Below are 12757 nucleotides of genomic sequence, written 5' to 3'. Positions count from 1 at the left end.
ACATCAGGACCCCTGTTGAGGCTATAGTCTCTCAACAGAAGTTTCATTTGTATTTTTTTTCCAATAATGAAACCCTAGTCAGAAGTTTTCAAGCTGCTGATACTCCAACACAAAGCCAATGGATTCTTTTAGCAAGTGCTGTTTTGAAAATACCTGTCCCATTGAAGAGATTGCTTCAGGGCATCAAAGTGATAGAACGTTTTCAAGCCCTGCTGCCCAAATCACCCCCTTCTGGTCCCCAGCATGACACCCCAGAGCAGATACAGAGCTACTTGCGAAAGAAAAAGTGTTCTCTTTTAAAATGTATTATTTACTCAATCCTGGGGTTTTTCAGAACATTTTCTACATCTGTCCTTCAAATCTTCTCTGTCCAGACGCTCGCTGGAGGGAATAGCTCCGGGGATTTTACAAAAGATTTACTTCATGGAGAATTCATTTGATTCTCCATTATTTTTTCTAGAAAAAAAAGATAATTATCAAATGAAAAAGAGACAAAAGTTCATATTTTATATCAAGTTCTGGTTGGCATTAAGAACACAAACTATTTTAGTGTCCAGTTTTTCAAAAAATATATTTTCCTAAGTTGGTGACTAATAGAACAGCCAAAGTAAAGTAATGAACTACAGAAACATGATGACTATCTGATTCTTTTCTCTACATTTATAAAAATATTATATATTTAAACATTTATAAAAATATTATATATATATATATTTATATAATATATATATATACAAGGCTACCTTACCTTCTTAAGTGTTCTATGATTTTATGGATGAGATCTTCTTTCATTGCTAGTTTTTGGGTTTCCCCACCCTCTATAACTGTCATTAGTACCTTACTTAAATTGCAGTTCTTCAGGATTTAGACCTAGTTTTAAGCTAAGGATACTCTTTTCTGTCGAGATGAGGAAGCCTGTACTAGTGTAGCCTTCATAATTGTAATGGATCAAAGAAAACAATCATAAACAATAAGTTCCAACACAGTAGACAGAATCAGCTCAGGAGCCTGAAAGAATAAGACTTTAAATTTATTTTAAAATTTAAAATTTAAAAATTTAAAATTTAAACATTTTCTTTTTTGACCAATGATTATTTTTACTATTTTTTTATTTTTAAAACAATTTTTAAATTTAAATATATTTTGATCTTATTCTTCCCTTCCTCCAAGTACTTCTAGTTCCTCCTCCTTTCCCTACCCACCCAATTTTACATTCTTTCTCAAAATTTTCCTTTTTGAACTCTTACAAGTACTGTTTCTTCATGAGTAAAATTGAAACAACTTTAATGTGCTTAATGCTTGCCAAGATAACCTGTATAAAAGTCCTGATACATAATCATTGATTATACCTGTAGGACATATATTAAATGCTCTAGCTGATTTAAACATTATTAAATACAGTAAGTCAGAAATATGTTGGGGCCATACTGGGGCTTTGACTCTTAAGGCTTTGGCATCACTGGTGACAAGGATTTTGGCTCCAGAAATTCCAGAGTTTACTGTGGGAAAAGGTCTTTGACTCTAGTGATTCTAAAAAACAGTGAGGGGAAATAACACTATCAAATTTATTTTATGAAACCAGCATTATCTTGATACCCAAACAGGATAAAGCACAACAAAAAGAAAACCACAGATTAATTTTCCTTATATGCAGAGACACAAATATTCTCAACAAAATGCCTACCAACTGAATTCAAGAATAAATTAAGAATATTCATTAAGACCAAGTGGATTTTATCTTGAAACTGAAAGGTTAATTTATCATATGCAAATAAAATGATGCAAATTATCTTCTGGACATAATCACCTTAATAGGTCAGAAAAGAAATCTGAAGAGTTCATCTAGTATTCAGGATAAAAGTCTTGGAGCTATTAGAAATAGATTGGTCATACCTCAAAATAATGAAGAGCATATTTAAAAAATCTAGACCAACTTCATACTAAATAGTGAAAAATTGAGACCATTTCCTCTAAAATCAGGAGAAAAACAAGGATACTACCCATTCTCACTTCTCTAGTTCAATGCAGTATGTGAAGTCATAGCTACTGCAGAAAGGTAATAAAATCACAAAATGCATAAAGTAAGAAAAGAAGTTAAACAAATAAGAAAAGACGTTAAACAACCCTATACATCAATATACTTAAAATATCTTGTAGAACTTATCAGAAAATTCTTGTCTCTAATAAACACTTTCATTAAAGTTACATGATACAATATCAGTAAATACATACCAGCAAAGAACTCAAAAAGCAAAACATCTTCATAATAGATCAAAAAAAGAATTATTTAAGAATAAAATTAATCAAGGGATAGAAATACTTCTACAATGAAAATGTCATGACACTGAAAAAGTAAATCAACATTGATACTTTAAACATGTTTAGGCTTTCAGTGTTCCTGGACTAGAAAAGTCCATATCTAACTTTTATAAAAATCCCCATAAAAATTTGATGCTGCCACAATGACCAAATTTTGGATGCTAGAACCTTGAGTACACATAGTGAAGGAATGAAGAAAAGACAGACACACAGAAACTACACAAACAGCAAAGTTGGGAACAGTTGAGGTTCTACTACTGTGACCACTACTTGTAGGAACTTCAGAATGTTAACCAAGTACTGTGTTGACTGGGGATGGGGCAGTGAATGGTGATGATGAAGGGTTAACTAGATTTGGGAGAAGGCCTCTGTAGGTCAGTAGTCTCAGAGTACAAACATCTGGGATGAGGAAGCTGCCAACGCTCCTGTTTGTGCACATTGATCAGTGACCCATAAACACTCATACTTGTTCTCCAGAGTAAAACTATGCCATTCCTTGGTCATATTAATAATGATTTAGCCAATTTTCCCATGTTCTAAAGACTTCAGAATGATTGACAGGGCTATGTCTATGTCAAAACACACATTCACTCAGGACATCCCGCACTCAGGGCTTCCTCCAGTATATACATCCTATTATTCTTTGAAGGACTAATTAAAACAAACCAACCACTCAGGTCAATACACAAAATTCTATGACTAGCCAAAACAATCCTAAGCAAAAAGAACACAAGTGGACTTATTACAAGACCTGATTTCAATTATACTAGAGAACTATAGTCACAAAGACAACCTAATGTTGGCAAGTAAAGGGACAGGTAGTACAAAAGAACAGAATATAGGACCCAGAAAAAAAAAACAGCAAGGCATCAAGACACTTGATTTTTGACAAAATTGTCAAAACCATAGAGTGGGTAAAGATTGTTTGATAAATGGTGTTTGCAAATTTTCAGAAAAATAAAATCAGTTTTGTTTTTTTTATTTAGACTACACAAAAATAAACTTCTATAACTTTAATAAATGCTTTTAATCCTAGCACTCAAGAGGCAAATACAGGCTAGTATATGAGTTTGAGCCTCATCTACAGGATGAGTTACAGGACAGCCATGGCGACAGTGAGAAATCTTGTCTTTAAAAAAAAATTAAAATAAAGTAAAATAAATTGAAATGAATCACAGAACTTAGTTGAAAACCTGAAAGGTGCATGACTAAAACACAGAAAAGTACTTCAGGCTGTGGGTATGGACAAGAACTTCCTAAAAACGATTCCAGCCACAGAGGGGGAAGTCCTGAGAATCATGAGAGCACATTACATAAAATTTAAAAATTCCGTCAGAGACCATAGCATAGGAGAGGAAGTTTAACACCTTAAAATTTCTGATGGCAGCAAGGAGGGGTATCTAAAATCTAGAATTTATGCAAAATGGTAAAAGTTGAACACAAAACAAGTAAAACAAAATAGCAATTAAAATTTCCAAAACTTCCAATCAAAACAAATGAACTAAAGAAAAGAGCACATAATTCTCAAAGGAAGGTGTATAAATGCATAATAAAAAATTGTAGAAGTTGTGGAATATAAATTTACTGATGGAAAGATGTGTTGCATTCTTTTTGAGGGAGAGGAAACAGTTTTATTGATATGTAAAATATAATTGTTTCAAAAATAATATATACATTATACACACACACACATTTCACACAGCCTGTTGCTCCTTCTATTTTGTTGATTTCAGCTCTCAATTTGATTGTTTCCTGCCGTCTAATTCTCTTAGGTGAGTTTGCTTTATTTGTTCTAAAGTTTTCAAATATTATCTTAATTCACTAGTGTGGGATTTTTCCAGCTTCTTTATGTAGGTATTTAGTGCTATGAACTTTCCTCTCAACATTGCTTTCATTGTGTCCCATAAATTTGGTTATGTTGTGTGGTCATTTTCATTGAAATTTAGGAAGTCTTTAATTTCTCACTTTATTTCTTCCTTGACCCATTGATTATTTAGGTGAGCATTGTTTAATTTCCATGTGTTTGTGGGTTTTGTGTCCTTGAACAACAGTAATTAAGGAGTTTTGGTGTATTCAACCAAAGCATGGCATGACATTGTTGATGTTCAATCTTTCTCAACAATTCATGGCCTTATACAGCAGATGTGCATCTTTAATTAGTATAGAAAGAATAACAATTACAGCAACTTATAATTACAAAATAGATTATCACATTTTATTTATGTAATTATACTTTAAGATGTAATTATAATACTGTTTGATATCTATTGAACTCAATTCATCAATTTATTTAGAGATTACTATGTATTTGTATTTAGATTGTAGGGTCAAAAGTAGTAGGTTATCTTTCTAAGAAACCTATCATTCAAAGGAACAATTATGCTACTAATATAGAAACAACATAGAGTTTTATTTGATGGTATCATGTAGTATAAATTCAAAATGAATTTTTCAAAGATTTTCCACCAAATTCACAGGTAGGAAACACTGCCACAGCGTGTAACTAGAAGTTCCTGAAAGTAAAATAATTTTTAAAGCAGCACTACTTTTGCAGTCTGTAAGACTTGCATATTCATGACCTGAAAGTACTAACTGCCCTCACAACATGGACAAAGGTAAAATGACGATCGGATTTAGTGACAAAAAAAAATACTAAGGATTCCCAAGGCATGGTGCCGCATGCCTATTATCCTAGCACTCAGGAAGCAGAAACAAAAGGAAGTCAGTGAGTTCAAGACCAGCCTGGCCTACCTAGGGAGTTCCAGGCTAATAAGAGGTATATTCCGTGAGCTCCTGACTCAAAATCAAAACATAACTTAAAAATAAATTCTATTATAATTGAATACTCTAAACTAACCTTTTGCAAATTTAGTCTAGAATCTAGACAGTTGATGAAGCTGCAGATTAAATTCAAGTATTTCAAGTCCTATGATATGAAGATAAAATGATAAACATGCTTAGAAATAAAGCACACAATGTGCAGAATCATTCACGTTTACTTTGCCGTTCTTTTCTGGCTGTCTTGAATGTCTACATGGTTTCCATTTGACGTTGTGATCTGTGAGTGAGTCTGATAGGAGAGTGGAATATGCAGGGAAGGTGAAACCAGCTTTGTGTCAACAGTGACACTGACAACAGTAACAGGCACAGCAACAAGAATGATAGGACACTGGCTTGCCTGCATGTTCCTGGAGCCTGTCTTACAATATCTGTGCAAATTAACTGCCTAGCGTAAGTGCTGAGACAGGAAGTACTACAGTTCAGGCAGTAAATGTAGTCAGTAAGTTATTACAAAATTAAAATATACCCATGGACATTGTAATAAAACACATTGGGGAGCTATGGGAGAGCAAATATCCAGAGTCAGAGAAAGAACTTTAATTTAAACATTGACGCACTTCAGAAATTAGAAGATGTGTCTGTCGGTAACGTGTCTATCACTAAAGTGTGGGTACTTGAGTTAAGTTCCCAGGGCCCACAGATAAAGCCTGGCCTGATGACACACATCTGTAATTTCAGTGTTGGGTGGAGAGAACAAGAGCATTTCTAACGCATGTTTAGATGCATAAACCCATACTAACAAATACATACACCACACAGAGGTTTTCTCACTTCATAGAAAAAAACAAATTTTTTTATGAAGCTCCAATTATTGGACAATGGTTAATGAAAAACTCAGTTTTCAAGTTATTTTCCTTTCCATTTGAGAAAATGAATAGAGATAATATTTCTAATTATAGAAAAATTTCAAATCATATTTTAGACTGGAGAGAAGTCCTACTGGTTAAGAGCCCTAATTGTTGTTCCAGAGGACTTGGATTCAATTCCCAACACTTTTAAGGTGTTCCCAGTTGTCTGGAACTCCAGTTCCAGGAGGTCTGACACCTTTTCACACACATCCTATCAAGCAACATACAGACATACTATCAGACAAAACACCAAAACACATAAAATTAAAAATAAATAAATAAATAAACAAATAAACAAATAAATAAATAAGGAGAAATAATATTTCAAAGACTAAAAAAGTCATCATATTACTTTTGGTTCATGCAGGGTTCATAAGTTGAAGTTACTACTAAAAGAAGATTTACAATGGAGGGGTGAAATGGGATGAGTTGGGGGAGGGGAAAGAATATGCTCAAAGTGTCTTTTCTAAAGTTTCCCAAAAATAGGGAAAAGCATAAAAAAATGAAAAAACGCATTATTGCATAAAATTTTGTTTAAAAATAAATCTAAACTTACATAAAATTGAAATTAAATATTTTCATGAAAATATTTTTCTTGCAAAAGCAGACTTAAATACACTGAAAAGTGTATTTTAAAATACTATCAAAAGTTATGCCAAATAAAGTAGCAGTACGATTAGAAGAAATTTTCTTCTCAAAATTAAAACTTGCTAGTGTTTTAAAAGTTGTTTTCACAACTTTGAGATATCATCTTACACCTGTCAGAATAGCCAAACTCAAAAACACCACTGAGAGCCTATGCTGGAGAGGATGTGGAATGAGGGGAACACTCATCCATTGTTGGTGGGAATGCAAACATGTGCAGCCACTGTGGAAGTCAGTGTGGCGGTTTCTCAGGAAACTGGGAGTCAACCTCCCTCAGGATCCAGCAATTCCACTCTTGGGAATATACCCTAGAGATTCCCTAACATACTACAAAAGCATTTGTTCTACTATGTTCATAGCAGCACTATTTGTAATAGCCAGAACCTGGAAGCAGCCTAGGTGCCCCTCAATAGAAGAATGGTTAAAAAAGGTGTGGAACATATACACATTAGAGTTTTACTCAGCGGTAAAAAACAATGACATCTTGAATTTTGCATGCAAATGGATGGAAATAGAAAACGCTTTACTGAGTGAGGTAAGCCAGACCCAAAAAGAGGAACACGGTATGTATTCACTCATAAGTGGATTCTAACCATAGTTAAAGGTCTTTGAGCCTATTATTCGAGATCCTAGAGAAGCTAAATAAGAAGATGAACCTGATGAAGATTATTTAGCTATCCGCCAGGAGGTAGGAAATAGACAAGAGTCCCAGGTAACCTCGGGTGCATGGGAGGGTGGGGGTGGGAGGGTTGTTGGAAGGGGAGAGGGTTAGAGAGAAGGGAGTAGGGGAGGAATGGGGAAAGCTCTGTGGACCGGGATCGGGGGAGGAAGGAAGGATGAATATGGGATCAGAGAAGAATATATTTCAACTAAGGGAGTCATATTAGGGTTTACAGGAGACTTGATTGTATATGGGATCCCAGGTCCAAGGAGAGATCCCCAGATGGTTCTCTGGACAGAGGAGAGGGTGCCTGAACCGGCCTTGGCCCATAACCATACTGATGAATATTTTGCTTATCACCATAGATCCTTCATCTGGCGATGGATGGCGATACAGACGGAAACCCACATTGGAGCACTGGACTGAGCCCCCCAAGGTCCAAATGAGGAGCAGAAGAACGAAGAAAATGAAAAAGGAAATAAGGACTGCGAGGGATGCTATCACCCACTGATACAAGGGGACTGATCTAATGAGAGTTTACCAAGGCCATTTGGACTGGGACTGAACAAGGATGTGATCCAACCAGATTCTCTGAATGTGGCCGGATTCTCTGAATGTGGCTGGTCCGGAGTCTTTCTGAAAAGCCATTGACAATGACACTGGGACTTGTTTCCTCTGCATATACTGGATTTTGGGGATCCAGTCTGTTTGGATACTCACCTTCCTGGACCTGGAGGGAGCGGGGAGGAACTTGAACTTCCCACAGGGCAGGAAACCCTGACTGCTCTTAGGGATGGAGAGGGAGGAGGAGAGGGAGTGGAGGGAGTGGGAGGGTGTTGGGAGGAGGGGCGGAAATGGAAACTTTTATAATTCAATAAAATTACTTTCAAAAAAAAAGTTTTTTTCAGGCAAAGCTTCTTTACTTACATAGACAAAATATTATTATGAAAGTATAAATATTATAACCTTTATAAAGCTGAGGAAAAGATAGTAAATATCATATTAATTGATTGTAATTGTTTTATGTACAAATATATGTATGATGAAGAGTTAAATTATCATTATTTAACCATTAGACCAAACTAATATTTACCTACAATTGCTAGGTTGATTTTGTAATTAAAATATCAATATTATTCTTATTACACTTTATGAGAAAAAATTTTACAAGAAAAATGTATACTGAAAAATATTAAAATATAACTTTTCATTGTTTTTATTATTGTATTAACTATTTAAAAGTTTATTATTGTATTATGGTATTTTATTATTTTATTACGGTATTTAGTTTTTATATTATATTAGACACTAAGATTATGTACAAAGTCAGGTATAGAATTGTCTTAATTCATTTGCTTTTGTTATTTCACTGAGTAATCCTTGGCTTTCAACATCAAAATATTTAGAGCTTTTCATTTAATGAAAAAGAAAATGAACCAATAAGCAGACTATCGTCTTCAATCTCTACCATTAAGCTTCTGGGGAACTTCCAATAAGCACTTAATAGTCCCTAAATCTTAATTTACTTGGAAATGTTGGGTCTCCATTACATTTGTAGCCCTATGTTTCTACAAATTTAGGCATTTTAAGGGTCAATAAATTCTGTACTTTGTAAATTGCATACCGTATCTTTGCTTGGAATTTGACTCTGTGCAGTGGCCTACTTAAGCCAAAACCTAGCTTTGACTCAAGATCCTGTAGGTGCATATCTGTAGGCAGTTCACACACCGCCTTATTTCAGGACATTCTTCAAGAAATGTGTAGATTACATAGTTGATTCTGCTGCCTAAGTCACCTTTAAGAACTCAAGAAAGGCCACATTATATAAGATAGTTTCTATACTGCTCAGAGAGCATGAGAGCTTTAGTGTACATAGTTTATAATTGATCAAACTTAAAAATTGCTTCTGTTCTGAGTAAATTTCCAATCACTAAACTATACCAATAAATATGTACCTTTCACAGACACCCATTTCCTAAGGACAGATCCATGACTGAGGTTTCCCAACTCATTCAAATAATCGACATAAGCAAGTCACTCTAATAAACATCAGTGACAGGAGGTTCGGTGTATGGATAATGTGATTCAGAAGACGGAACAACAAAAGTAGAGGAAAGTATTTATAATAGCCAAGATATGACACAAAAATGATTATTCTGTCTAAATTTAAATTTAACTAATTCAAATTTTAACAAAATTGGTTCTAAACATTAAAACATGTCAAAATTTAAACTCAGGAGATGAAGCTGAGAGTGAGATAACTCAGCAGATTCAAAAACTTGCCATGCTAGCCTGTCAACCTGAGTTCTACCCCCGGATGCCAAATAAAGGGGAAGGAGAGAACAAACTCTTCAAGCTGTCCTTCAACATCCATGCCTGTCACTGTATGTCTCCTCCCATTTTCATATGCACACAATAATAATAATAACATAAGATGATGACATTGATGAATGAAAATAAGGGTGAGCCCAGGGATGTTTTGATTTCACCAATAATATTCAAGGACTACTGAAGAAATCTCTTCAGTATTTGGACAAGAAATATAGATATAATCTAACAAAAGAGAATTTTTATATATTGTAGATGAATACTTCTTCATGTTTTCTACTTTAGTGCTTCTTAAATTTAAAATGCATATTAGTTATGAAAGAATCTTTATCAATTGTCATTTTAAAAACAAACCTGGCAGTGACTCTGATTTTGATGGTCCCAGGGCAACACTTTAAGAAGTGCTGCTGTACCGTATTTTCTTTTCTCGCTGACAATACTTGATTCTTCCTCAAAATTTCTAAGTCAATGATTTGTGAAAATCAGTTTAATTTGCATTAACAACAGGACTTTCAGGCTTTTCAAAGTGCCAAGTACACTCTCAGATTCTTATGTGGGGCTGAAAGATCTAGTTACTAAATTTCATTGGTCATATGTTCCAACAAAGATTGGTGGATGTTTAAATATACAGACAGACAGATGATAGATGACAGATTGATGGATATGATACATAAAAAGATACATGAATAGAAAGATTGATGCATAGATAGTTATATAATAGATAGATAGATAGATAGATAAATAGATAGATAGATAGATTTGGAGGAAAATGTTTGTATTTGATATTACATGTATTTCTAAAACATTAAAAATAAAACTTTAAAGATTGAAGTGATCAGAAGAACATCATGCGTAGGTAATGGGTGTAAGAAAAACCAAATCACCTTATAACAAAAGTGTAATTCCTAAGAACCCTACTGGTTTGTGCTACTTACATATTGATATCCATTAATAGATTTTATAATATTTAAAAAATGTTAAGAAATATTAAACATCTATAGTTTATTTTACTTTGGGGGTACAGAGTAGTAAAAAGTCTCCTCCATGAAATTTTAGAGTAAAAGCCAGAAACATAAAAGATTATTTCTCCTTAATTTAAGCACTCAATTTACAAATGTTAATAGGATGTGTAATTTTTCTGAGTTATATATTCAAATTATATAAAAGAAGTTGAAGCAATGTTAAGTCTCAAATTTTTATTTTCTAAAAGCTTAGGACTAGACTGGCCAATTTCTCTTTTATTTTTCAATATTGCACGAAATGCATGAAGGCTCGCCTTTGGACACGCTTGGCCTGTGATTCACAGCGCTGTTCTGTCTGTTGTCGTGTAACTGAACTCTTTCCATTCACATTACAGCTCTGCAGCTCTGCTTCACCTCCGCCACAGAAATGCTGAGTAGAGAGTTCTGAAGAGTATGGGAGTGGCCCAAACTTACATTAAGATAACAGAGGCAGGTTCTGTTTCTATTTGGCTACATATCAAAACTGAGTGGTGTTCAGGTAGCCACTGGTGAGCTCTCATAGACACACATTTGTTTATTCCTGATAAGATTTCTGAGCCTGTAGAGATACAGTTTTCCAACATATGAAACTCAATCTAAAATAATCTCCAAAAGGTCTTGTTTGTCCATGTACATGTGTACGTGTGGTGTGTGTGTGTGTGTGTGTGTGTGTGTGAGAGAGAGAGAGAGAGAGAGAGAGAGAGAGAGAGAGAGAGAGAAAGAGAAAGAGACTATGCACTATGAATGGAGGAGAGAGAATGGAAAAATGGCAGTGAGATCAAATATTTAATAGCTGGTGCTGAACTAAAGGGCATATATACATTTTTTTCATGTCTACTCTTAGTTTTGATGTTGACTAGATCTAGAATTAACTAAAATCCAAATGTCTGATCCCACATGTGAGGACTTTTTTCTCAATTAAATCATTTGAAGTGGAAACACTCACTTCTATCTGGATTTCGGAGTTGGGAAGATAAACCTTTAATCCAGATATTTTGAATTAGAAAAATTTACCTTGAATGTAAATCACACTTTTTGTGACAGCCTACATATAGGACATGGAAAAAGGAAGCTTGCTGGATCCTTAAGGTGGGAATATCCACTTTTAATGTGTAGCACATCTTTTGCTTTTTGTTTCCTTGCTCTCACTCTCAGTAACCCATTCCTTCACTGGTATTAGAGCCTACTTCTATAGAATTCTGGCATATACTAAAGACCAGCTAAGACATTCAGAATCATGGACTGAACTACTAGGTTCTCAGACCTTCAAATGATAGACATCTATTACTAAACTAGCTGGATCACAGCTTGAAGACATGCTACTAAATCTCTCTCTCTCTCTCTCTCTCTCTCTCTCTCTCTCTCTCTCTCTCTCTCTCTCTCACTCTCTCTCTCTCAAATACACACACACATATAACATACATGTGAGAATTGATGATAGATGGATGGATGGATGGATGTGGATGAATGGATAAATGGATGGGTGGATGGGTGGATGGCTAGACAGATGGATGATTGATTTATTCTCTAAGTTCTGCTCCTCTAGAGAACCCCGACTAATACATTAATAATTCTCTAGTTTAGAAACTTGACAAGAAAAAATTTGAGAGAAAATTTCACCATTTCTCTCCATTCACACCTCAACAAAATGCCTCGGCATATTTAAGTTCCTGTGCTCTACAATTTTTCTTGCTTTTATTGTATTTATTGACTGCTAGTGAACTATAGAAACATATAGATTATTTGCTAATGTCCTCCAGTAGTAGATAGAATCATGAAGACATACATCTTTCTCTTTATTGGCATTCTTTAAAAGACTTAGACAAATAATTACCATTAAACATCAACTTTTTAATGATAATTTGCATTATCCACGTGTTATTATATGTAAATGTGCATGCATATGTGAGTGCAGGCACATGCAGAGGTCAAAAGAGGCTATAAGATTCCCTGGAGCTTGCGTGACCAGAAGATGGGAGTCATCTGATGGTGCTGGGACTTGAACCCCAGGGCTCTTCACAGCTAAGCCAACTCTCCAGCCCCAGATTGTTAATGTTGTCTTCCTCAAAAAAGACTGTTGTGGGGGGCCTAATGCTGTATTCTATGTTCACTTT

This window comes from Myodes glareolus, chromosome 2 (assembly GCF_982192425.1).
Source record: "Myodes glareolus chromosome 2, mMyoGla1.1, whole genome shotgun sequence".
Classification (NCBI taxonomy): Eukaryota; Metazoa; Chordata; class Mammalia; order Rodentia; family Cricetidae; genus Myodes; species Myodes glareolus.
Note: the sequence above shows the minus strand (reverse complement) of the source record.